General features: G+C 39.7%; 1 protein-coding gene and 1 long non-coding RNA gene across 12 annotated transcripts in view; one reads left to right on the top strand and one right to left on the bottom strand.

Annotated features, from left to right (window-relative positions):
• LOC129036791 (uncharacterized) overlaps positions 1 to 21,190 on the top strand; it is an 82,991-nt gene extending 61,801 nt beyond the window's left edge. The window contains exon 4 of the long non-coding RNA XR_008502649.1: positions 19,288 to 21,190. This is a non-coding gene — a long non-coding RNA (uncharacterized LOC129036791). The remainder of the gene's footprint in view (positions 1 to 19,287) is intronic.
• SGCD (sarcoglycan delta) overlaps positions 1 to 27,527 on the bottom strand; it is a 1,056,619-nt gene that overhangs the window by 34,999 nt on the left and 994,093 nt on the right. The gene's annotated exons all lie outside the window — the stretch shown is intronic.

The raw sequence follows: 27,527 nt of genomic DNA, 5'->3' as shown, positions 1-27,527 counted from the left end.
GATTTTCCATGAGAAAATCATCCCTAAGACACATAATCATCAGATTCTACAATGTGGAAAGGAAAAAAAAATGTTAAAGGCAGCTGGAGGGAAAGGACAGGTCACCTACAAAAGGAAACCCATCAGACTAACAGAAGACCTTTCAGCAGAAACCCTATGAGCCAGAAGAGATTGGGGGACAGTATTCAACATTCTTTAAAATAAATTCCAACCTAGAATTCTTCATAAGGAGAAATAAGATCATTTTCAGACAAACAAATGCTGAGAGAATTTGTTACCACCAACCTGCCTTACAAGAGCTCTGAAGGAAGCACTAAATATGGAAAAGAAAGATCATTACCAGCCACTACAAAAAGATCATGATGAGAAGATCGAATACACATGTATGAATACAGAACCAAGACCCATTTGTATGCTGTCTTCAAGAGACCCATCTCACATGTAGTGACAGACATAGGCTCAAAATAAAGGGATGGAGGAAAATCTACTAAGGAAATGGAAAACATTAAGAAGCAGGGGTTGTAATCTTAGTTTCTGCCAAAACAGATTTTAAGACAATAAAGATTAAAAAATACAAAGAAGGGCATTACATAATGGTAAAAGGTTCAACTTAACAAGAAGAGCTAACTATCCTAAATAAATATGCACCCAGATTCATAAAGCAAGTTCTTAGAGACCTTCAAAGAGACCTCAGACTCCTATACTATATTAGTGGGAGACTTTAACACCCCACTGACAATATTAGATCATTGAGACAGATATTCAAGACATGAACTCAGCTCTAAATTACACGGACCTGATAGTTATCTACAGATCTCTCCACCCCAAAACAACAGAATATACATTCTTCTCATTGCCACATGGCAGTTACTCTAAAATTGATCACACAAGCAGAAGTAAAACACTCCTCAGCAGACGCAAAATGACTGAAATAATAACAGTCTCTCAAACCAAAGCACAATCACTCAAAACCACACAACTACATGGAAATCAAACAACATACTCCTGAATGACTCTTGGGTAAATAATGAAATTAAGGCAAAAATCAAGAAGTTCTTTGAAATTATTAAGAACAATGTATCAGAATCTCGGGGACACAGCTAAGGCAGTGTTAAGAGGGAAATTGATAGCTCTAAATGCCCACATGGACAAGTTAGAAAGCTCTCTAGTTAACAGTCTAACATCAAAAAGAAGTAGAGAACCAAGAGCAAACAAACCTCAAAGCTAGCAGATCTCAAAGCAAGATCAGAGCTGAACTGAAAGAGAGACATGAGAAACCCTTCAAAAAAATCAATGAATCCAGGAGCTGGTTTTTTGAAAAAATTAATGAAATAGATAGACTGCTAGGCAGACAAAGAAGAAAAGAGAAGATTCAAATAAACACAATCAGAAACGACAAGGGAGATGTTACCACTGACCCCACAGAAATACAAACAACCATCACAGGATATTATGAACACCTCTGTGCTCATGAACTAGAAAATCTAGAATAGATAAATTTGTAGACATATACACCATCCCTAGACAGAACCAGGAAGACACTGAATCCCTGAATAGACCAATAATGAGTTCTGAAATTGAGGCAGTAATAAATAGCCTACCAACCAAAAAGAGCCCAGGACCAGACAGATTCACAGCTGAATTCTACCAAATGTATGAAGAAGAAGAGCTACCATTCCTACTGAAACTATGACAAAAAATTGAGAAGGGAGGGACACTGCCCTAACTCATTCTATGAGGCATCATCCTGATACCAAAACCTGGCAAAGGTAGAAAAAACCAGAAACCTTCAGGCCAAATATCTTTGATGAACATTGATACAAAAATCCTCAATAAAATACTGGCAAACTGAATCCAGCAGCACATCAAAAAGCTTATCCACCACAAATAAGTAGGCTTAATCCTGGGATGCAAGGCTGGCTCAACATATACAAATCAAATGTGATTCATCACATAAACAGAACTAAAGACAAAAACAACATGATTATCTCAATAGATGCAGAAAAGGCTTTTGATAAAATTCGACATCCATTCATGTTAAAAACACCATAAACTAAGTATTAGATCCATAGCCAGTATCATACTGAATGGGCAAAAGCTGGAAGTATTTCCCCTTGAAAACCAGCACAAGACAAGGATGCCTTCTCTCACCACTCCTATTCAATACAGTATTAGAAGTTCTGACCTGGGTATTCAGGTGAGAAAGAAATAAAGGGCATTCAAATAGGAAGAGAGAAAGTCAAACTATCCCTGTTTACAAATGACATGACTCTATATCTAGAAAACCCCATGGCCTTAGCCCAAAAGCTTCTTAAGCTGAGAAGCAACTTCAGCAACGTCTCAGAATACAAAATCAATGTGCAAAAATCACTAGGATTCCTATGTACCAACAACAGTCAAGCCCAGAGCCAAATCAAGAGTGAACTCCCATACACAACTGCCACAAAAATAATAAAATACCTAGGAATACAGCTAACCAGGGAAGTGAAATGTCTCTAAAGAACTACAGACCACTGCTCAAAGAAATGAGATGGCACAAATGGAAAAACATTCCATGCTCATGGAAGAATCAATATTGTGAAAATAGCCATACTGCCCAAAGCAATTTATAGATTCAATGCTATGCCTATTAAACTACCATTGACATTCTTCACAGAACTAGAGAACTACTTTAAAAATCATATGAAACCAGAAAAGAGCCCAAATAGCCTAAACAAAAAGAACAAAGCTGGAGGCATCATGCTACCTAACTTCAAACTATACTACAAGCCTACAGTGACCAAAACAGCATGGTACTGGTAGAAGAACAGACATGGACCAGTGGAACAAAATAGAGTACCCAGAAATAAGACCACACACCTACAACTATCTGATCTTTGACAAACTTGACAAAAACAAGCAATGGAAAAAGGACTCCCTATTCAATAAATGGTGCTTAGATAACTGGCTAGCCATATGCAGAAGACTGAAACTGAACCTGTTCCTTACATCATACACAAAAATTCACTCAAGATGGATTAAAGACTTAAATGTGAAACCCAAAACTCTGAAAACCCTGGAAAACAACCTAGGGAATGCTCTTCAGGACACAGGCATGGGCAAAGATTTAATGATGAAACACCAAAAGCAAAAATTGACAAATGAGATCTAATTAAAGAGCTTCTGCACAGCCAAAGAAACAAACCATCAACAGGGTAAACAGACAACCTACAGAATGGGAGAACATTTTTGCAAACTTTGCTTGTTTTTTTCTTGTAAATTTCAGTTCCTTGTAGATGCTAGATATTATAGACCTTTGTCAGATGCAAAAAACCTCATTAAAAGTAGGCAAAGGACATGAACAGATACTTTTCAAAAAGAAGACATACATGTGGCCAAGAAACACATGAAAAAAAGCTTAAAATCAGTAATCATCAGAGAAATGCAAATCCAAACCACAATGAGATACCTCACACCAGTCGGAATGGCTATTACTAAAAAGTCAAAAAATAATAGATACTGGTGAGGTTGTGGAGAAAAAGGAATGTTTATACACTGTCGGTGGGAGTGTAAATAAGTTTAGTCATTGTGGAAGACAGTGTGGCAATTCCTTAAAGACCTAAAGACAGAACTACCATTTGACCCAGCAATCCCATTACAGGGTATATACCCAAAGGAATATAAATTATTCTATTATAAAGACGCATGCATATGTTCATCACAGCATTATTCACCATAACAAAGACATGGAATCAACCTAAATGCCCATTAATGATAGCCTGGATAAAGAAAATATGGAACGTATACACCATGGAATACTATGCAGCCATAAAAAATGAAATCATATCCTTTGCAGGAACATGGATGGAGCTGGAGGTCATTATCCTTAACAAACTAACACAAAACAGAAAACCAAATATTGCATGTTCTCACTTACAAATGGGAGCTAAATTATGAGAACACATGGATACATACAGGGGAACAACATGCACTGGGGCATTTTGGGGGGTGACAGGATAGAGAGGATCAGGAAAAATAACGAATGGTTACTACGCTTAATACCTGGGTGATTAAATAATCTGTATAACAAACACCCATGTCACAAGTTTACCTATGTAACAAACCTGTACTTGTACTCCTGAACTTCACATAAAAGCTAAAAAAAAAACTGCACAGAATCTAGGGTCTGACATTTTACTTAGTAGACCTGTGATTTTGGATAAGTGTTCACTTATCTGAATCGTAAAGGTAATAAAAATTCTAATTCTATACTTGTAATAAATGTGTATATTGTCTTTAGTATAGGTCTGGACTATATTGTGGTACAATTGCGAAAGGAGGTGGAGAAAACCTCTCAAATGCTGCTGAAGCATTGGAGATGCACAATGAAAAATTTTTTACTTGCCTCTTTTCGGCCATTGTTTTGATATTTCAGGTGGTTCCCTGTCAGAAGTATAATTTCATTTTACTTGGCCTCTTGGGATTTTCGCACTTCCTTTGTTGAAGAGCTAAATGGAATGGCTTTAATCTACATGGTAGCTCACAAAGCTATGAAACTCTAAAAAGAATTGTTCTGTTTTCACTTCAGGGCCTTGCTTGAGGAGAGGGGGACATGGGATGTTAGAAGTTATTTTTAGTTCTGCCTATGGCTGGTAATGAGAATATTGCACATTTTATTGTTTTCTTGTATGACGTAACACAGAAATGGAAAAAAAATTACTTATATATACTAACCTTGATTTTATAATGTAATTTAAATAAAAGGTCAGCCTGGGATGGCTAATCTTAAAAGATCAGGGCAGTAAGACACTGATAGAAAAGATAATGGTACCATTATTTAATAAATGATACCATTTATTAATATTCACTGAGTGCTTCTTGTAGTCCAAGAATTACTTAAATTATTTATGTGTATCATCCCATTTCATGCTTGCTACAACCCTGAGAGATAGATCCTGTCATCAATTCCACGTAGCTAAAGCATGAGAGCTCATAGCCTAGTCTCACTGCCTCTGAGGCCTTTGCTTTAAGCCACTGTTAGAAATATTTCTGTTAATACATGTGGGAGATTTTCACTGGAGAGAGAGAGAGTAAACTAAGGCCTTATTGTCAATGCCAGTCAGGGGGATGGTTAAGGCATCTGGCTATAAGAAGGACTTGTTCTCAAAGGAAAGCTCCGCACGTAATTATGTACTAGTCTTTATTCAATCACAAGGTAAGTAAAAGCTCCTCAGAAAAATCCAAGAATGATATATAGCATATGCCATCTTTTGATGCAAAGCAAATTCTCTACATGGTACAGATATCTCTGCTAATAATGTTTATCAGGATTATTTATTATGAGGCATTAAAATAATTTTTTTTCAATTACTTTCTAATGAAATGTACCAATTACCTTTTGAACGGTGACATATGACTGTAATCTATTCCAGTAAGAATAAATCTCATTTATATAAGGTTTCAAGGGCTTCTTCCTGAACTGCATTAATTACAGATGTAAACAAAGATAGAGGATTATTATCACATTTATCGATAAATCCTCAACTTCATTGCAATATAGTTCTCTGGGTTAGACAACATCAATCATCAGTTATGGTGCAACTCTTTTATACAAGTGATGTTTTTGCAACCCAGGTGATTTTGGAGCACGTTTATGAATGTGTTTGAATCCTGGGGTAGTGAGGGAAGAAGTCACACAGACCATTGTGCACACTGAAGTTGAAAAAAATGCTACTCTAAGCAACTGTTGGGTTATCTTTTGGCTAAGAAATAAATAACTATGACAGAAAAATGTTAGTCACTATTTTAAAAAGTCTTATCTTGGGGTGGTGGTGGGGGGGCACTGCTAATAAAAAAGAATCAAGCTTCTATCAGTTCTAAGCATGTGCAGTGACTCTACCTTTTTTTTTTTTTTTTTTTTTTTTTGACAGAGTCTCGCTCTGTCACCCAGGCTGGAGTGCAGTGGTGCAAACTCGGCTCACTGCAACCTCCGCCTCCTGGGTTCAAGTGATTCTCCTGCCTCAGCCTCTCAGGTAGCTGGGATTACAGGCATTGCCTGTATGGTGATACCTGGCTACTTTTGGAAATTTGGTAGAGACGGGATTTTGCCATGTTGGCCAGGCTGCTCTACCTCATGCAGTCACTTTTTTCTGAACATGGGAGAAGAGAGAGGAAGAAGGTACCATTACTATGAGAATTCCAGTTTCTGAGCAAAGGAAACTCTATCGTTTTGAGACTGCTTCCTTCCCCATTCGATGCTACCATGGGTTTCAGAATGGACTCTGAGATTTTTCACGAAGTTCTTCTTCTCTGTTTCTGATTATCTTTTGGTCTTCTTTGAAAACTTCTCCAAGCTTCAGTTTACCCAACTGTTACGAGAGGATAACACTAGTAGTGACCTCACAGGATTGTGGGAAGGATAATTGAGGTATTTAATGTAAGATACTTAGAAGAGTGCCCAGCACACTTTGCTATTTCAAAATGTTAGCTGCCTTATTGTTTATGGATTGAACTATTTAATATTCACAGGATAAACAGGAAAGTTCTACCTGTTCTTATCTCTTCCAACTGCCTTTTGTATTTGTACTTTACATTGAAAATAAATTTGTATGAAAGACGGAAGGTGATTTATCAAGGGAAACCCAGTGTATTAATTACCTTCTCTATTAAGTCCTATGATAGGTAATTTATGCATATAATCTTATTTAGTTCATGACTTATATAATATTGGCATTATTATTCTCATTTATGAAGAAACCAAGATAGAAAAAAACCCAGATCTAACTTCACAGTTTTGTATTATTTCCAGAGTGCTTCAGAATTTAGTTTCTAGCATATACTTGGAAACACTGCTATTCTAACATTATTTTTGCCAACTTCTGCTGAATTTTTGCTAATATTTAGAATCATTTTAAGAACCTAGGTATTCTTCAGTTCTATATGTTTTTAACAATTGACCAGAAGATAGTGCTGGTCTATCTCCAATCAAATATTGAACACTGGCTGCCCATTAACAAAGATTCTTTGCTTGACCAAATTTTAGTTGGGCTTCTGAACTTTTTCCTTATGCCTCTTTTCCCCACTCCTTGTAAAATCCAGCTTTAGCAATAACTCCCCCTGCTACGCTTGTTATCAGTTTGAGTTCCTCATCCTCCACCATCTCCCTGGGTCTGATCACTTGGTCTTTCTCTGCAAAAATCCTGTTGGGTCAGTTGAGTCAGGATCTCCCTCACCCCTGATGCTTCCTCTTAGTTATTTTCCATCCATTGACCCTCACCCTGCTTCTTGGCTGTACATTCCCAACTTGCTGTGTTTAGAATTGAGCCCAATTTCTTTCCCTGGCTGCAAAACCGCAGATGCAGTGGTCCCTGAACCTATTGCAATGATCCTGAGTAAACATTACCTTCATTTTGAACACTATTCTATAGATATTTGAGGCTTGGTTGTGTGTTACCATAGTACTAAATGTAGAGAATATGACGATGTACTGTTTAACAGATTCTATTACTATCCCTGTTTTGCATCGAGAAAACTGAGGCACAGAGAGGTTAAGTAACTTGACCACAATCATACAGATATGTAGCAGCAAAACTTAGTTTTGAACCCAACCATTCTGGCCCTAACATCAGCAGTGATTACACTTCCTCTCCTGTGGAAGACAAACTTGTAAACCTGACCATTGAAATATAACAAAAAGCAGTTATTGTAAGAGAATTAGAATGAGATGGAGAATCTGAGCTGGGTCTGGCACGGCTAACCCATGCTTGAGGAGGGGACCTTAAGGAGAAAGAAACAGGAGACGGAAAAAAGACTTCTTCAGGCTGAAGGAGCATAAAGAGTTTGTTAAAGCCCAGGGAGTTGGAGAGGGGTGAATAGGCCCTTGTTGGCTGAAGAAAGGAGTATGGGGTCTTTCCTTTAAAGGCAGTTAGACAGTGAATTACATGGTAGGCATGGTAAGACTGTGTTTAGAGGGACCATCTGGCTTCAGGACAGAAGATTGCAGAGTGTGGTATACAAGTTAGAAAGTAATTATGTAGGACAGCGGTTAATGAGCAGAGGGATGACAACCAGATTTATATCTTAAGTCTGACAACACAGCACAAGGAACAGGGAAGAAGCTAAGGGGTTAGGTTTTGGACATGTCCAGATGCCCGTGCTATTTTCAGGAGAGACAAACATTCTTAGGGGGCAGTTTTATTTAGGGTCTGAGGCTGACCCTCCTCATAATTATTGTAATAGGCAAGGTCTCTGAAAATAAAACAAGATGCAAATAGTTCTAAAATATTTCAGGAATTTCAGAATGTTTCAGTATGGCCATCTTCAAGATGGATTACAAGAAGATAACAACTTAGACACAAAGCAAGATCAAACAGTGACATAAATACAATTGAGAAGTACAAAACGCTTTGGAGATGACTAGAATTTGAGAAAGGAAATGTTAATATCCAGTACTGGAAAGTGACAGATAGAAAACAGTTGACAGAAAGCATAAGAGTAATAAATTATCAAGGAGAAATATGGATGTATGAATTAATAACCATAAAGATAATTAAGAGTTGTTGATTGGAAAGCAGAAAGTTTGTTTTTTTCTTCAAAATGGGAAGATCATTCATTATATTGTGTGCAGACATGTTAGTCAATTTATCAAGCCTGCCAATGCCCTTTCTGAGAAACTCTGTTCCCATAACCCCTGCTGAGCAGGCAGTGGGCAGACTCCCTGGACTGAGATACTTGGAAATGGGCTGGCAGGATATTTTACCTGGGGCAAGAGTGTGGAATTGGCCAATCTCTGTTGGCCACTCTGGCTAGGGTTGGGGTGGCCATTTTGTTTTACCACCAACAAAAGCAGGGACCTTTCCCTCCAGAGAAAGGGATCATCTGTCTTACAGATGGAGTCCAGTTCTTATTTATGGAACCCATCAGACCCAGCTGGCTCTGGACTCTATCTCACACTCCTGTTTCCTCTTCATACATTTCCATAAGCTGGCTGAAGTAGTCTTGTTTCTTTCTAACCAGTTCATCCAGGGCTAACACAGCTTTACTCAGATGCTCAAGTGGTTTTAAGAATATCTATTAATAAATCATAGAACCTCAGAGTAGGGAGGCCCTAGCCTAACCTTCCTTGCAGAAATGGCTCTCTGCAGTATTTCTGATATGCAATGCTTCTTGATCAAGCATGGTTCTCCCCTGAGACAGTGTAAGTCATTCTTAGAGCCATCATTCTAGACAACTCCTTAGAATTCCAGACTCATATTGTTGATCAACGTCTCCATGACTGTGTTTCATCTTAGACATCCAAACTCAATATGCCCCAAATTAACTGGGGCATTTCCTCCCCAAGTTTGACCCTCTTACAGAACTTCCTTTCCCAGTGAGTGGCATCGCCACCCTTAGTCACCACCTAGGATTCCATTCCTGATGCTGTGGAAGTTCAGCAGAGCACTATGTGAAACCTCAGAAAAATGAGTATGCTGGAATTTCAATCATCTTATGTTATATTTGACTGCCATAAGTACAAAAAACACATTCTTAGCAAAGTAAGAGATCTCAAGCTGGAGGATATTTCAGAGGAGAAATTTCTCAAGTCTCTCCAGATTGGCATGGATTGATGGCTATGGGATTCTGTCTGTTCAGTGTGTAGTCTTGCCAGTTTGCAGGAAGACCTAACTGGGGGCTTATAGATATTTATACCCCCTTAAACACATCATTCTGAAACTCTAGCACAATTAACTTACATACTTGTAAACAACCACCATAATATGTCTTTAGAAAGCTGAACCACTAGAATAATATCTAGTTATATTTTCTTTCTTTTTTTTTTTTTTTTGGAGATGGAGTCTCGCTCTGTCACCCAGGCTGGAGTGCAGAGGCGTGATCTCGGCTCACTGCAAGCTCCACGTCCTGGGTTCACCCCATTCTCCTGCTTCAGCCTCCTGAGTAGCTGGGACTACAGGTGCCCACCACCATGCCTAGCTAATGTTTTTTGTATTTTTAGTAGAGGCGGGGTTTCACCGTGTTAGCCAGGATGGTCTTGATCTCCTGACCTCGTGATCTGCCTGCCTCGGCCTCCCAAAGTGCTGGGATTACAGGCGTGAGCCACCGCGCCCGGGTATCTAGTTATATTTTCTTATGCCACAGTTACATCTTGCTCCATTGGTTACATAACAGTGACTAGGTGTCCTGTGTGAACATCATATTAAACCAACAATGCTCAGTGCCTACCCTGGTGCAGTGCATTATCTTCCATGCCAGATAACTGAACTGTGCACGTGACAGGCCTGGCCAGAGATTTCTACAGTCTTCGTGCTCTCCCTTGCCTCCCAGATTCAAATCACCACAATTTGGGTTTACCTCCTCAAACTCTTGTTAATCTGTCACTGTGTTTTTACACCCACTGTTATCACCTTGATCCAAGTCACTGCCATCTCTCCTCTGGAACATGAGAATAATTTCCTAACTCTATTTTCACCATGCTCCCTTCCCATCCATTCTGTACATTGCAGAAAGAGTGATCTCTTATAAATACAAATTTGCTCATATTATGCACGCATACACACACACACACACACACACGGCTTAAAACACTTCAGTGGACTCTCACTGCTCATTGGCTAACAAGCGAAAAAACTTAACAAGGCCCACAAGCCCTACGTTGTCTGGATTTTCCTTACCTCTGATCTCTAACCTTGATCATGCCTTCCTTTCACCTCTCATACATGCCACTCCCATGCCAGCCCTTCTCCTGCTCATTCTCAAGAGCCCAAGTCAAGCATCACCCCCTCAGGGGAGGCTTTCCTCCTCATTTGAACAGCTCAGGTTCCTCCTATTACATGCTCTTGCAGCATCCTGAATCTTCCCTTCATAGCATTGTTAACTGCTGCAATTTTGCATATATTCACGGGATTGTTTGATTCATTTATTCTCCTCACTAGAATATTAACTGCACAAAGAGAGGAATGTTTTTTCCTATTGTTTTGTTCACTGCTAATCCCATTGGTAGAATGATGCTGGCAACGTTTAAGTCTATAATAAACAGGTGTTGAATGAGTAAGTGAAAGAATGCTCACCGTTGAAACTCTGGCACCTAGCTCAAAGATTGGAGCCTGCAGCCACTGAGTGAATATGTGACAGAGGAAAGACGTTCAGGAGCAGGATGGAGGTGACAGTTCAGTGGGAAGCAGGGTGAGCAACTCTCCCTCATTTCACCTTTCAATCTCAGATAACCTGGTGCTCCTTCCCTTTCATTCCTTGTAGTAATCCTGGCAGATATATCATTTAAAATATAATTTCATCCAGTTCTGTCCTTTCCATTAAATTTGGTAGTGCTGGCATTACAGAAGCTTTTAACCCTCTCTAGGCAAAGGACTACTCAGAACTTCACTTCCAGTAGGCATATTCATTTTTTAAATGTCTAATTTACTAGCAAGCAAAGATTATACAAAAAGCTTTTACCCTAAATGAGGACATATTTGTGATTCAGAAAGTGATTGCACCTCTATTGGGCAAGATGGAGGAAAGATGGTGGCTGGGTCTCCACAAAAAGGTGATAGGATGTGTGTTGTCTTGTGTGGCCCCAGAGAGTAGTCAAAGATTCAAAAGTTGGAAGTAGGAGGGAGAGATTTCAGCTTGTTATAATGCAAAACATCCCATAAGTGGAATGGTCGACCTATAACTGAGGCTGTTTATAAAGTCCAAATGGCTGGCTGCCAGGGAATGTATAAGAATAATTCTGGAACTGGAAGAAGCATTGGATAAGATAAACTCCAAGCTTCTTTCTCTAAGATTCTATATTTGGTGTAAAAGTACACATTGTATTTTAGACTTGGGAAGAGATACTAAAACACAGTGTGATAAGGGGAGCTTGAACAGTCTTGGAATAATTTATCATGGTGAATTCTGAACCTGTAGCCCAGGATACACAGTAAACCTAAGCCAAGAGTAGTGGCTGTATAGACTTTATGACAACACTGTCATCAGGTCTTTGATTATAGTTGTGACAATATAAAAATCATTAATGTGTGAGTATTCACAGCTTTCTTTCCTCCTATGTCTGCCAAAAAACAAACTTGGTCTTGCCTGCTCAGATTATCTGCTCTGTTCTGTTCCCATCATTTGCAGAATTTGTCTTTGCTACTCTGTTTGTGTGTTGTTTTTCTTTAGAGCTTTCAGTATTGGGAGATGCAATCTGAGAGGAGAGGCTAATTTGAGCTACTTAATAAAAAAGAGACAAGGGGGAGGCAAAAGGAGAATCGACTACACTGTGGGCTTCTGAGTTAGTTAGCAGAATAGCGTTCCTTCCTAAATTACTTCGCCAGTGAAATATGATTTCACTCTAGGAATAAACAATAGTGCACTCAAGGCTTATAAAGATCACAGTCGTTCAAGAAAGAATCATTATTTCTGCGACTGATCATGCTTTTCAGTTGCCAAATACTTTTGTAATCAATTGCTCTGGTTCTTTGGGATTCCAATTGGGAGACACTGGAATCAAAAGACAAGGTGATATAGATATGACAGTCTTCCTTTTCTTTTCTAATGACCTTGCTTCCTATTTCACTAAGAAAAAGACAACCATCAGAAGAGGACTTCCATATATTCCCAACACCCACTCACTCTGCATCAGTCCTCGCCTTGTCTCCCACCCTGTTGCTCTACATGGACTCTCCATGCTGCTAGGGTTCAGCCCTTGCTCACACTCTGGGTCTTCTCTTCCGCACTTGAGTGTACCATCTTGCTAGCCTCTCTTCTGTATCATCAATTTTCCTTTCTCTCTTGTTTCACTCTAATCTGCATACAGATGTGCTCCATTAGATCCATTGATCCCAAATTCCCCTTCAGCTACTGCCTAATTTCTCTCCCTTTGATATCAAAACTCCTTTAAATATTTGGTGATTTCAGCTCTCTCCATTTCCATGATGGGAAAAAACTGAACGGTCCAGTGCCAGTTTCATTAGTCAATCTCCCAGCAGCATGTGACTCCATTCATTGTTCCTTCCTTCTTGAAACTATCAACACTGGGCTTCTGGAACATCTCTTTCAATTCTCCTCTTATCTCACTGGCAGTTCTTTATTAGACTTATATACTGGTTCCTCCTCATCTTCCTGACCTTAATCAATACTTACTTCCTAGGTGATCTTAATCAGTATCCTGGCCTGGTTACCATCTCTACACAGATTACTCCTATACCGACATCTTCTGCCTTGAACTCCATACTTGTATATCCAATTTAAAACATCTCAAACTTAACACATGTACACTAAACTTCTGATTTCTGCCCCTCCCCAACTCTCCAGGCCTAGGCCCCACCAGAGCCTTCCCCATTTTCTGCTGTGTGCAGCCTCATTTTCCAGTTGCTCAGGCTACAATCATTGAGGCTATCACTGATCCTTTTCTCTCACATCCACATGCTAACATGTCAGGAAATTCCATTATCTCTGCATTCAATATATATTCAAAATCTAAGCACTTTTCGAAACGTCTACTGCTGCCATCCTAGTCCAAGCCACCATCCTATCTTCCCTGGGTTTTGCAAAAGCCTCTTTAACTGATCTCCTGGCTTTCCTCCCTGCCCCCACAGTCATTTCTCCTCACAGAAGCCAGAATGTAATAAAGGTGGCACGTCTGGAGCAAAGTAGTAATCCTTAGAAAGCAAACTTTATGAGCAAAAGGTAACTTTGAGTGAATTAGAAAATAAACAAAGCTTTCTTTGGGAGATTGCCTTTTGTTTCAGAGTACAGGGCCTCTGCTGGGGCACCCATTGATTCTTCATGACCCTGATTTCAGGCCTTTGCTCAAAACCCACAGGTGGTAGCCACCTCAAACAGGGAGAGAGGTCCAGTCTTTACATCATCCAAAATGCTTCATTGCATCTGGCTCCGTGCTGCTTCTCCACCCTCCTGTCTGAATATTCTTCCCCTTGTTCACACTGTTCTAGATATATCAGTTACTGTGCTCTTCCCTGAACACACAAAGCATGATACATCCTCAGGGCCTTTGCACAAACACATTTCCCCAGATATATACTTGGCTCACTCCCTTCAGGTGTATGCTCAAATGTCAGCTGATTAGAAAGGTTGTTCCTGACCACCTGTTTATAACAGAATCCTCCCCAGATGCTCACCTTCCTACTGGTCCTACTTTCTTTTTTCTCCCTAATATTTATTCCTGCCTGACCTTTGCTTATTAGTTATATGGCCTGTTGCATCTCCTTTTCCCATAATTGGTGCTTAATATCCATTTGTTGAATTGATGCTCAGTGACTGTTCATTGAAACACTTAGATAAAAAGTAATGGACACAGACGTGGTCTCTTTTGGCTCCTTGTGGCATCTGAAAGTTCTGCCAGTCCTCATTCCCTCCTGCAGAGAAGGCAGGGGTGGAGCTTCTGGGACTACCAGGGTAGGATCTAAGTACTTGGAAGGAGCAGTAAGGCATTTGAGGTGGGCCTCCGTTAGAGAGTGTTTCTCTCTGGGTCAGTCTTAGGTAAAAGGAGATTAAGGAGAACTGTGTAATCCTTGTGACCCAAGTGCGATCCAGCTCTGCTTATTAAAGTCTACATTGGGGTTTGGAAACAAAAACTGACAGATATCCAAAAAAAAAAAAAAAAAAGTTCCTTTGACTGCCATCACCCTCTGTACTTAAGGCCTAGGCTAAAGGGTCGTCTTGTTGGTTCCCTCTACCTATCACCCCTCTTACAGACCTTCAGTAGTGGATGTTCTGGGAACTTTCCTTTCATCATATGACAGCCGTTTAAATTCCTGGGTCCTGGCTGTTTCCTAAGTTTCTATTGTATAGTGTAGCACCATCCACCACAGACTATGCATCTAGGTATGTACTCTGCAGTGCTGTATGTCCACTCAAAAAATAATTATTAATGTGCTAGATTCAGCAGTTAGCCATATTAAACTGAATCTTGCCCTCATTCAGGTTATAATCTCTAATGGTTAATTATATGTGTAAACTTGGCTAGGACATGGTGTCCAGATATTTGGTCAAACATTATTCTAGATGTTTCTGTGTGTGAGTGTGTGTGTGTGTGTGTGTGTATATATATATATATATATATATATATAAAAATATATAAAATGAGATTAATAGTTATATCAGTGGACTTTGAGTAAAGCAGATTAGGCTCCAGAATGTGGGTGGGCCTCATCCAATCAGTTGAAAGCCTCAATAGAACAAGACTGACTTCCCTGAAAGAACAACAGTTGTATCAAAAGGTAGTCTTTTGGCAAAAAACTGCAACCTTTTCTTGGGTCTCCACCTGCTGGCCTACCCTGAAAATTTTGTGTGCCAAGCCTCTACAAGTGTGTGACCCAATTCCTTAAAATAAATCTTTTTCTATTTTCCCCACCTTCCACTTCTCTCTCTCTGTATGTGTGTGTGCATATTTGTATACATAAACATAAGAGAAGGTTTCTCTAATGAAGTGGCCCTGGGGCTGTGACATCAAGGGTAAGGAGGGGTTGGGCAGTAGAGGAGGAGAAGAAAAGAGTATTACAGGTAGAGCAAAGAGTTTGTCAAAAGACCTGTGGCCTTATTTCTTTTCATCTTTATATATATATACAATATAATATGTAGCTGGGACTACAGGCATGTACCAACACACCTGGCTAATTTTTTTCTTTCATTTTTTTTTTGTAGAAATAGTGTCTCACTTTGTTGCCAGGCTGGTCTTGAACTCATGGCTTCAAGAGAGCCTCCTGCCTCAACCTCCCAAAGTGCTGGGATTATAGGTATGAGCCACCATGCCTGTTTCATCTTTAAAGCACTTGGAGATAGATACTATTATTATCCCTATTTAAAATATATATATATTTTTTCTTTTTATGAGACTGGGTCTTGGCTGGTCTCAAACTCCTGGGCTCCAGTGATCTACCCACCTCGGCCTCCCAAAGTGCTGGGATTACAGGTGTGAGCCACTGAGCCTGGCCTATTATCCCTATATTTAAGATTAAAAAACCAAAGCACATTGAGAAGAAACACCTTTTCCAAAGCCACATACTTGGGACATGGCATAGTTGAAATTGAGGGACTTGTGCTTTGAGCCAACAAGTTACAGTGCCCATTCATATTGGGAGAATTAGGGAAACATTCATACCCTACTATTTTCTGACTCATCTGCTACTAATGGATTCAGCTTGAAAGGGTGTATTATTTTCATTTCATTCACGTATTCCTCATGTGTACTGCATACATACTTATGCCAGGCCTCATGCTAAAGATTGGGAATTCAGAGAAGAACATGGCGTGGAATTTAGGAAAGCTTAGCCTAATGAGGAAGACAGACATGTTTGTATTACAATGCAGCTTGTAAACAGTAAGCATCTTTGGAAGAGAAATGGGGAGGCCAACACAGAGAAAGTTGCTTTTGAGCTGCACTTGGAAAGATGTTTTACTATACCCAATTATGGCAAATCTTGGTTACAGTTAAAACAGGCAGACACAGAAATGACTGTCAGGATGGGAGAACCTTATACCTACAGATCCCTAGAGGCAGAGGCATATCATGCCACTCAAGAGGGGTCACACGGGAAAGCCTTGGGGGTTGGTCAGGAGGCACAGGGAGTGAAGGGAAAATGTGGGCAGGAGCCTCTATTGTGGGTTCCATGGAGAGACCAAGCCAAGACATAGCAAGCTTAGGATGGGCTAGTTTGAGGGATTTTTCAGTGGCGTTGGGTGGAGGAGGGGCTGCCCTCAGTTGTCTGGCACCTGACCCTGGAGTGATTAGGGGAGGGAGATAGTGGTCTAGAAAGTGACAGCCTGATCATGGAGGTGGTTGGATATGTTCCCTAGATTAGATGGTTTGCATATGAAAGAGGGAGGTTTGCAGGTAGGCAGCTATTTGCTGTGTCCAAGAATTCACCAACCCTGCAAGAGGCAGTTCCTCCAGCGTCAGCAATTCCCCCATGATGTCAAAGCATCAGAATACAGAAAATAAAGATATTGTTAACACAAATGCACATAAGTTTATCCAAAAACAATGAGACAAGGCACTGCAGGAAGAACCACACCATGTACAAGACCACCGAGGCATGAAGGAGCCTCATGGTTTTGAAGAATGACAGTGTAGGATGTAGTTGTAGAAGAGCATTCAGGAGTTGGGTGGGAATCAGTATTAGAGTGAAGCACCTTGAAAAGAAAGCTAGATCTCATCTCCAAGCAATGGAGTGACACTAAAGTCTGCAGGATTAGATGTACTGGAGTGACACTAAAGTCTGCAGGATTAGATGTACTGGTTAAGAGACTGTTTCTCTCTCTTTGAGGCATCCTATGTAAAGTGACCCAGTTAAAACCAGCACAGCTTTTCTTAGCATTACTTTAAGAGGAATTCCTTTGAACTGATTATTTGCTCACCATCTGGTGCCCAGGTAAATGCTTTAGATGTTTTCCTTTTAAAAATATTCAATGTATTAATTTCACACATGAGGAGAAATCATATTAAATCTCACTACATAATTAGCCAAACCACAAATACATTTTCAGAAACAAAGATGACTCATGTTGTTTCCTAATTAAACCGTGAAACGTTTAATTAAAAAGCATAATATGGAGAAAACTAGTTTAGAAAGAATTGGGGTTTGGCCTCCTGAATGTGTGCATAGAGAGCTTCTCTGTTCCACCCCTATCGAGGGAGGAGGAACAGATGTGTAAATGACATAGCAGTCCTTTACAGGGGATGGGCTGTGTTTCTATCATGCATGACACGCTGTCTCAGAGACAAGGGAGCTGGTTAATGGGAAGGAGGAGCCTTTTAAGGAAACAAAGCCTTCTAATCCTTCTGTGCATTAGATCCGGAGAACACCATAGTGAACCGGCAATGCAGCAAAATAATGACCATAGTAGAACATTTAAGGAGTGCTAGAATATATATGCCTAGCACTATGCTGACTGCTTTGTATACCGTGATTCCTGACAACCACTCTGAAGTAGGTGGTATTATGCACATTTTTCAAATAGGAAAACTGAGGGCACAGAGGCAAGAGGCAGAGCTAAGACAGCTTGTTTGACCACAGGGCTGTATCTCCTTCACATTCAAGTCCCCTCTGGAAATCAGTGAGAAACCAGTGAGCCCTGGAGCAGAAAATATGCAGTGGAAATCCAGGTGCTTCCTAACTGTGAGATTTCTAGCCTCAGTTCCTCATCCATAAAATGGGATAATAAGACAGTGGTAGGTAGTGGTGAGATTTGAGTAAAATAATGCCCGTGAAACTGACAAGGGTAAGCACATCATGGATATCAGTTGTTAATGCTTCTTTCACCAGTGCTTTTATCATCAACATCAAAGTTAGTGCATCCTAGCAGGATTTTATGTCAGGGTATTTAGGAGCACTGTGGGGTAGCTCAGAGGCTGATCAGGCTGAACAAAAGTGGAGTAGTAAGGCTGTCTTGCAAATTTTTCTAGTTAAAAAAAATCACTTATACTAAATATAATTTCTGCAATACACGTTCTTTTCTTGCAAACAATGTTGTCGGTGCCCTGCTTCAAACCATGCAAAGACATTTAAGAATTTGTTTAAACATCTTTGCCTTGGCTCCCTGTGAGGCCCTGCAGTATTCTGACCTGCTTACCTTGTCTTGCACCATTCTTTCTTTCTAAGGACACCTTGGCACAGTGGTCACTCTTCTGTTTCTCAGAAAAGTACTTGCTCTATGCCAGGCACTGCACAGAGCATCAATATGAGGATGATCTCTTTTAATTCTCATAACAGCCTTATGGGGCCTGGTGTTTATCTGTACTTCACAGTTGTGGAAATTGAGGCCCAGGCAGGTTAATTAACCAGACTGAAATGACATAGTTAATAAGTAGCAAGCTGCAGTTCAAATCCAGGCACTCTTGAATTACAGTCCAAACGCTTAAACTTTACACAATATAGCATCTCTCAGTCTCATCTTGTCTAGAAACTCATAGCAGCTCCAAATAAATGCACATTGAATGAAGGAAAGATTGATGATGATGATGAAATGGCGGCATGGATTAGTCACTCAGGATGGGGCAAAGCCAGCATAATGAGCAAGCCAAGGCTGACCAAAAAAGGCCATTTGCAAGCCCTAATTGTGCAAGTGTAACAAGTCCACCTTTCTTTTCAGTTGTGCTCTGCTTAATCCTCATTGAGTTTGAAGCCTGACTTCAGCAAACAAATTACCCTTTGCTGATGAGTTTCCACCAGCCTTAAAGGCTATCATCTCCTGTCCTTTCCATTTACTCTAGAGTCAATTCATAATAATTGCATTGAATTTAATCATTATTCATCTTACCTATTTCCTACTTTCCCCTTTCCATTATTATTTCTTAATTAATTTTAGGACCAAGACAAGTGGCAAGCCATATGATGACTGACCAGAAACGTTAGAAAGAATGGAAGATGCTTTCCTGAAGCTTTGCTACTCTGGAGGTGGAATGAATTGTGCCAAATGTCAACTTTTATGGCTCAATGATCCCTTTCCTGAGCCTGTCAACAGTGAACTAAAGAAATACAATCTCTGTTTCTCCAGTCAACGGTAGAACACTGCTCGCGCTCCTGATATTTATGGATATATTTATACAATTCTCACAAACCTGACACCAATGGCCTGGGATCAATGTAGACAAGTGGCAAAGAAAAACAGAATGAGTCTCTGAAAGGATGCATATTAAAAAAAAAATAAAAGATTTGTGTTCTGAATGGCTTGTTTTGAGAAAAACATATGCTTCAACTGAGATCTACATGATGTAGCAAATAAAAACAGGTATGAAAATCCCTTGAATTAAATTTCACTGGATTAACACATCTGATCAATTCTCGTTAATCACAACAGTTATATCAAGGCACTTTGAATGCTGGAATCACAGGTACTAAGTCATTGTTCCTTTGAGCCACTGCTCCTAGGGGAAACATAGGCTTAGGTTTCTGTGAGCCTCTGGTCATGACATTTTTGTCAACTGATCAATACATAACTTTGTTTTATGTGTGTTTCTGTTTAAAGATAACTTATTTAATAAATAGCATTGATTCATTAATATTGATCTCATAGCCAACAGGACTGTACCTCATGTTTGATGAAGCTTATCTAACACATATTTTCTCTATAAGGCACATGTCAGCCTTCTTGTGCTTAAAAACACTAGACAGCACTTCAGGACTATAGTTGGGGGCCATTTTAAACAGCAAAATCGAAGGACAAAAGTGCAAAAAATGTGGCAATCAATAGACCACGATGAAAGATGCTTGTTTACAATAAGAGCTGAAACAAAGTGGCAGAACATCACCTGGTTCCACCTCAGCTAGGAGTGTGTATGTTGGATGACTCCAATTTCTTACTGCTCTACACATGTCCATAAATAAATGTGTAAACACAGTGAATGTTGATTCTGGGTTACAAATAAAGTTTAGAAAGAGGCAAATTCACAAGTATGGAATTTGTGAATAATGAGGGTCAACTATAGATATGAATCCCAAGCTTATAATTTGCAATTCCTTTCACATATGCTGGAGTGAATAGGAAACTAGAGCATTTAGTTGACATAATTGGGACTCATACCAGGATCCTCTATGAAGGCCACAATTAGCTCTTTGAGCTGGTGGAATCACTGATTGGATTGGTGAAGGGATTAGGATTAAGCAGCTCAAAGGCAAGGCCACTGTGTAATACGTAACTCCTTGTTTAGTTGGGAAAATACTAGAAGTTGGCTAACCTAGCTGAAAGAAACCAGAATATCTCAACTCCTTTGGCATATTTTGAGATGCCTGTTCTGAGGGACTGCAGATCACAAAAATAGCCTTGAAAAGCTGCCCTTTTGTTGGGGAGATTTGCATCTGGAGAGGAAATCCACATTAGCAAAATGAAGTAAACAACAGATGCAAACAGACTTACTTTCTCTAAGGACCTCTTATCTGGATCTAGGAAAGATTAACTCACAGGAAAAGGAGGCTGAAGTCTGACAATATAAGGTTCTGACAGAGAAACTTTTACCACAAGTTCCTGTGTGTTCCTTCTGAGAGCTGCTACCTGAGAGGTTTCATCTGCCTAACAGGACCCCTTCACTCCCAGGCCTTTCCTCCTCTCTCTCTCCTATAACCCCCTCTTGACATGTTCAAAGTCCATATTCTTCCTGTCCCCCCAGGATAGTATAAAAACTTCAGTCATCTAAGACCCTGAGTCTCATTCTTCGTGTATAACTCCCATGTCCATACATGTGTTAATAAATGTGTATACCTTTTTTCCTGTTAACTGGTCTATTGTCAGTTTATTTTATAAACTCAAATTATCAAACATTCACTGGTGGGTAGGGAAGGAAGTTCTGGTCTGTCCTACCTAGCCAAGTGGTAGTGGACATTTTGGGGAGTATCTCCTCACTCATAATAGTCTCCTGTACCTGCCCGGCTACCCCTAATCATAAGGGATTTCTACCTGATAGGAAAGTTGATTGGTGGGTCCCTCACAGCTGAACCTGTATTTATATATTAATTTAGTCAATATTTATTCAGAATCTACCATGTGGGAAGCATTTGTCTCTCTAGATGATGGCAAGAGAGACATGAATAAGCTTCTCATGAAGCTTACATTCAAGTATGGGGGATAGATAACAAGTAAACTCATCAGTTTCCCACTGGTTTAAGTGCAATGAAAGGAAAAGTGACATGATTGATGATTGATAGACAGTGGGTGGGAAGCCAGGCTGTCCTGGAAAAGGGGTTGGGGAATGCTGCTCTGAAGGAAGAGGGGCCTGTGGAATGGCACACAAGTCCAAGGGTGGAGCACAAGGGCTTGGTGTGTACCACGAAGACCTGGGTTTGCTCTGCTGCGTGAACTGGGGAGCAGAAAGAGGAGATGGAGTCGAGCCCAGACACTTGCCTCTAGTGTTTCCTGAGAAACTGGATGTTGGTCCTTGGATTCTGTGATACATCTGGCAAGCTGATACATTTATCTCTACTTTTTCTTCACACACATCTGTCTAGTCTCTAATATTTGCAAACAATGTTCCTACCTAATAGAAAAGTCGATTGGTATAGTTAAATGGAAACATTACCTTGGTTGGGAAAATAAACTTCAGTTTTTTAAATATGACTTCATAAGATGAAGACAGTGTTCTGTGACTGCCACAACACTCTCTATACCAACAGCTCATTTGAACAAGCTTTCCAAAGATCTGCCAAGCGTGCAGCATAGCTTACCCCATCCTGGAACCACTGGCCAGAGAAATATATTAGGCTGTCATGTCCCTGTCTGAGGCGTTTAAACCAGAGCAACTCCATCCTGAATAGGGGCTGGATAAAATAAGGCTCAGACCTGTTCCCAGATGGGTAAGGCTCTCTAAGTCACAGGATGAGATGGGAGGTCAGCACAAGATAGAGGTCACAAAGACTTTGCTAATAAAACAGGTTGCAGTAAAGAAGCTGGCCAAAACCCACCAAAACAAGACGGCAACGAAAGTGACCTCTGGTTGGCGTCACTGCTACACTCTCACAAGAACTATGATAGTTTACAAATGCCACAGCAACATCAGGAAGTTAGCCTATGTGGTCTAAAAAGGGGAGGCATGAATAATCCACCACTTGTTAAGCATATGATCAAGAAATAACCATAAAAACCAGCAGTCCTTAGGGTTGCTCTGTCTATGGAGTAGCCATTCTTTTATCCCTCTACTTTCTTAATAAACTTGCTTTCACTTTAGTCTATGGACTTGCCCTGAATTCTTTCTTGCATGAGATCCAAGAACCCTCTCTTGGGGTCTGGAGCAGGACCCTTTTCTTGTAACACCTCTACAGAGAGACGTATTTTGCTTTGGAGATTTTCAGAAAGTCAACAAAATATAAAAGCTGATTTAAAAAATTGTACTAGATGAAAGCCCTCAGGGATCTCTTGCCAAGTAAACTCAGGTCAGTGCCTGGGGTCAACTTTTCCCTGAAGTCATGGCAAGAAGTGAAGTGCAGCAATTACTACTCCTAACAGAGGCCCATCCTCTGGCAAAATACAATTGATTAAAAAGTACTTATGTTGATACTGAAGGGTGCCAGGGATGCTTGCATCAAAAAGTTAGTTTTTAACCCATCTTCACTTTTCTTCTTATCTGTGCTTGCTTTCTAAGGAATATATTGAGAGATACACTTGCAGGAACTTAGTCGTAAGCCATCGATGCTACCTTAATGATGGCTGTGTGGACACACAATGTTTACTAAATGTTACTAAAGTAGGAAATTCTAGAACTCTGCCTCTATGGGGCAAACACTGTAAAGCACCTGCAAACTAAAAATAAAATTCTAAGCCCCCCAAAGGACTGAATGGACCCCTCCTCTTGACCAAGGGGATTCCAAAAAACCCCAAAAAACCAAGGGGTTTCGTCACCTGAAACACTGGTTCAGGCCATGATGGGAAGGGGGCATCAAACTTGCCTCATTATATGCTTCTCCCTTGGTCATTCAGGGACAACTGACCAGTATTAACATTAAAACAGAGATCTTAAGAGTGACCAAACAGACCCTTTGTGGCAATAAGATACCAAATTCTAACCTGACTCTAGTATAGTATCACATGACAAATAGCAGGTCCTGAAAGAAAGTAAAGTATTTTACACCAAAATATATTTCTTTGACATAATTTGAAATGGCCCTGCAAGGCTGTCTCTTGCGGAGTAAATTTACATTCTGTAGAGAATCTTCTTCCCTTTTCGGGTCTTTTTCTGATCCTGAAGAGATTAGCTGAGAGTTCAGCACCTTTTGAAGGTCTGCATAGAAAACATTTGCCATCTATTGCCTCTAAAGATGACCACCTATGAGACTTCATCTACATAGTAAGAACTTTGGTCTTCACAATCCCTTATCTAAACTGAGACACTCCATTCTATTGACTCCAGATCTTTAGATAATAACTTAACTCTTTTAACTAACTGCCAATCAGAACATCTTTGAATCCACCTTTACCTGCTTTGAGTTGTCCTGCCTTTCCAGATCAAACTAATTGCACATCTTACATGTATTAATATCTTATGTCTCCCTAAAATGTGTAAAACCAAGCCATAACCCAACCACCTTGGGCGTGTGTTCTCAGGACCGCCTGGGGCTGTGTTATGGGTCATAGTCTTCACATTTGGCTCAACATAAATCTCTTCAAATATTTTGCAGAGTTTGGTTTTTTCATAGCACAGCTCAGAATGTTGTTCTGGGTTTGAAAAATGGAAGTATTTTTCAAAGTACCTGGTGTAACCAAGTAATACTGCCCCAGGGTATAAAAATATTGTTTTCTCAAAGAGACCCATTTTGGCTGGTTTTTCTGAGAGTGTCAGAATTGGCACTGGCATCCAATCATTCACCAAGTATTTACTGAGCACCTCTTCTCCATCAAGCCTTGGTTTATGTATAAATATATGCATTTTCTGAATTTTTAAAAAGCTCCTAGCTTTCCTTTTTGTCTATCACTATTCTATCAGGCATGGAATACCTCCTGCCACCTTTGGTGGATAAGACTAATAAGGAAAGGAGGCTCAGGATGCAAGAAAACTCTCCCAAGATCCCACAGCTGCAATGCTAAACAAGGGCTTCAAGACTTTCTAAGCCTGGTCCCTTTCTCAGTGCTTCTCAAACTCTTCTATCAAAAGTCCTTTATGGCTAGAGGACTGTGAAGTTGGAGTTTAGGGATGCAGTATGCTTTTCTTGTTGATTCCCTTCCCATTTCCCCAGAGTAGGGGGTGGGAGGGTTGGGGGGCAGCAGGAACATAAGTACCAAGAAGTTTCAACAGCTCCATTCTAAGCACACAATAGAGATCACCTGGAGAATGAATTTCTGCTCTTTTCAAACCCATGTTTCTTTCCTGGCAGTATTACTAATGGGTCAAAGAAAGGAGAAAAAGCAAGTGTGCAAGAGTATAATTCATTGTTTATACAAGCTGTGGCTTGCAGGGATATAAAACCAGTTCCCCAGACACTCTCAAGTGTATAGGATTATTTTAATCCTTTTCATATCACTGAATTCTTCCCTCCAGTCCTTGTTCTCTTCAGTTTTTGTCTTCAGCACAAACCCTTTTTTCCTGATTTTCTTCCCAGATTTTCTGCCAAGGTGGAGCTGGCTAGGCCTCAAGCCATTGTGACTCTGTGCAAGTACTTTACTTGCATGTAGTTACTCTCATTACAACAGTGTTAGTATGGAGAGAAGGTGAACAAGGAAGGGAGTGGGAGCAATTTGACCTCATTCAGACCCTGCTCCTTTTAGTCAAACTCCAAGATATATTCATGAGTGGATCACTTCTGTGTTCACAGTGGAAATACTCTGTAATTTCAGGGTCTTTCTATTTTTGGCACCAGATGGTCTTCATGACCTCTGCATATTGTCCTTGAAGGGGATCAGAATATGCCATCCAAAATGTCACTCTGTCATAAGGATTATTTTGAGTTGAAGGCAACTGAGAAACAGACACAGAAAGCAGCCCTCTATCTTCACCTTTTTTGTCTAAAAGAGGGGCATAAATTTCCCTTTGTGAAGGTGTTCCCCCTACCTGCTCTCAGCAAGACTCTAGGCTCTTATTAGCTGATAGATGGTACCGAGAGGAGAGGAATATATGTAACAAGCCCTGCTAAAATAACCCCTGTCTTCCATTAGGTTCCCCATATGTTTACTTTCCTAGAATTCACTGCCCTAGAGGCTCAAAACCCTTTTCCTTTGTCTTCCTTTCTCTTGTCACTTCTCTAAGAATTTATTGCTGTTTTTAAAAATGGTATATAAACCTCTGGATCTGTCTCTTTGGGGTTTTCATTTCATTTCTGTGAGGTCCCCTCACAGAAATCTCTCTCTCTCATACACACGCACACACACATACACACATATGTATTTACATTCCCTCCTTCAAAATAGTGCACTTTCTCTTTGCTCAATTCTGCCTATTTACAAAAAATGTATTTGAAGAGTAGTGCTTTATCCTGCAAATTCAAACAAACTTAGCATCTATTCCTTAATACATCTGTTTGTATGTTTGTTATGTGTCTGTGAATTCAGCTGTTGAAGTCTTCAAGTAAGATTGATGCTCTGGAAGATGTGTATTATTTATATTCTGAATTTATATTCTGAACTTCATTTTACCACTATGCACTCTGCTTAATAAGCCAAAGGGAGGACAACTTAACTTATACCATGCTATCTTTTGCCTTGACTAAAACCAAAATAAAACAAAATGAAATTGAATTCTATGAAATGTCCTTATAGATCACCTCTCCAGCAGGATCAAAAATTTAGTCATGGACACTCTGCCTGCATTTTCATTTCCTTTTTTTTTTTTTTAATAGAATGCTTTTCTTAAAACTAAAAGGCAACTTTGTTCTATTATCATACATGGGAAATCAACATCCCTTGTCCCAAAGAAGACAACCAAAAAATTAATACAATAAACACACAGTGCTTTATCTAGAAGCTATTACATACCAAAAGGCTCTGATTTCAAAGTCCATTCTCATCCTCAAAAAGCAGAGCAAGTAACACCAAGTAACCCCAAAACTAGCACCACAAGCCTTAATCCTTGGCTTAATCAGGATCAGGATGGTAGAATTCAAAAAAGAATGGCTCTCTCACTCTGTTATTTGATATACAACCTAAAATTATCCTGAGTGACACCAGTGGTATGCTCTCCACACTTTGGGAAACACTGACATAGTCCAGTCTCTTCTGTTATTGTTGAAGAAAATACAGCTTACAGAAATAAAGTGAATTACTTATTACTAGCAGAGCCAAACTTAGTACCTCTTTTAAACCCTTAATCCAGTGCTTTTTCAGGTACACAGAATTCTCATTTGGGAAAAAAGAAAAATGGCATTTAAAGATTATTTTTCAGTTTCCCTGTCATGAGTGTCTATCATTATTCATTCAATTTACATTACTAATGGCTTGTCCAGTGATCTACTCCAACATTTTTCTCATAATTATCCCTAAAAGGAAAGGAATATTTATTAAAAAAATACAGACTAGTTTTCATAAACAAGGAACACATTATTTCAAATTTATTTCTATTTTCTTGTATCCTTCATTTGATTCTGTTCATTTTGACTGTTTTCTTTCATGTTAGTTCAAGAGTTTACTGTCTAGAATCACCATAAAACTTTCCTTATTAAAAGAGAAAAGGCTGGGTCTGGTAGTAAGATCTGATAGTGCATTAAAGTGTGTAAAATTGAAGCACATTCTAGCACTCTTTACTGAGAGTTATAATTACAATAGATGAAGAGGATGTCAGTCTGAAGAGATAACTTTATTGAATAGAATAGGCATGAAGCCAGTTAATGTGTTCCATGACATGCTGGTTGGCATAGATTTCTAATATGCTCTAAAACGCCACCCTGGTATACAGACAGGAATAGACAGAAAGGCCAATGAAAACAAATACTAATTTGTATATAAAAATGTCTGGCATTTTATGAAAACATGCTATGCCAAGAGCCCAAAGTTTGTGAGTTTTGTTTAATCTATGACTATGCATTTTTATGTATGCATCTGTGATAGAACAATATTTTAATATAAAAGTGGTTGTGTTTTTTGGAATACATGTTACTTTCTGTTATTCTGTAAACTTTCCCCTGTTCAGGTAACAA

This window comes from Pongo pygmaeus, chromosome 4 (genome assembly GCF_028885625.2).
Source record: "Pongo pygmaeus isolate AG05252 chromosome 4, NHGRI_mPonPyg2-v2.0_pri, whole genome shotgun sequence".
Lineage (NCBI taxonomy): Eukaryota > Metazoa > Chordata > Mammalia > Primates > Hominidae > Pongo > Pongo pygmaeus.
This window is presented reverse-complemented; position numbering and strand designations above follow the sequence as displayed.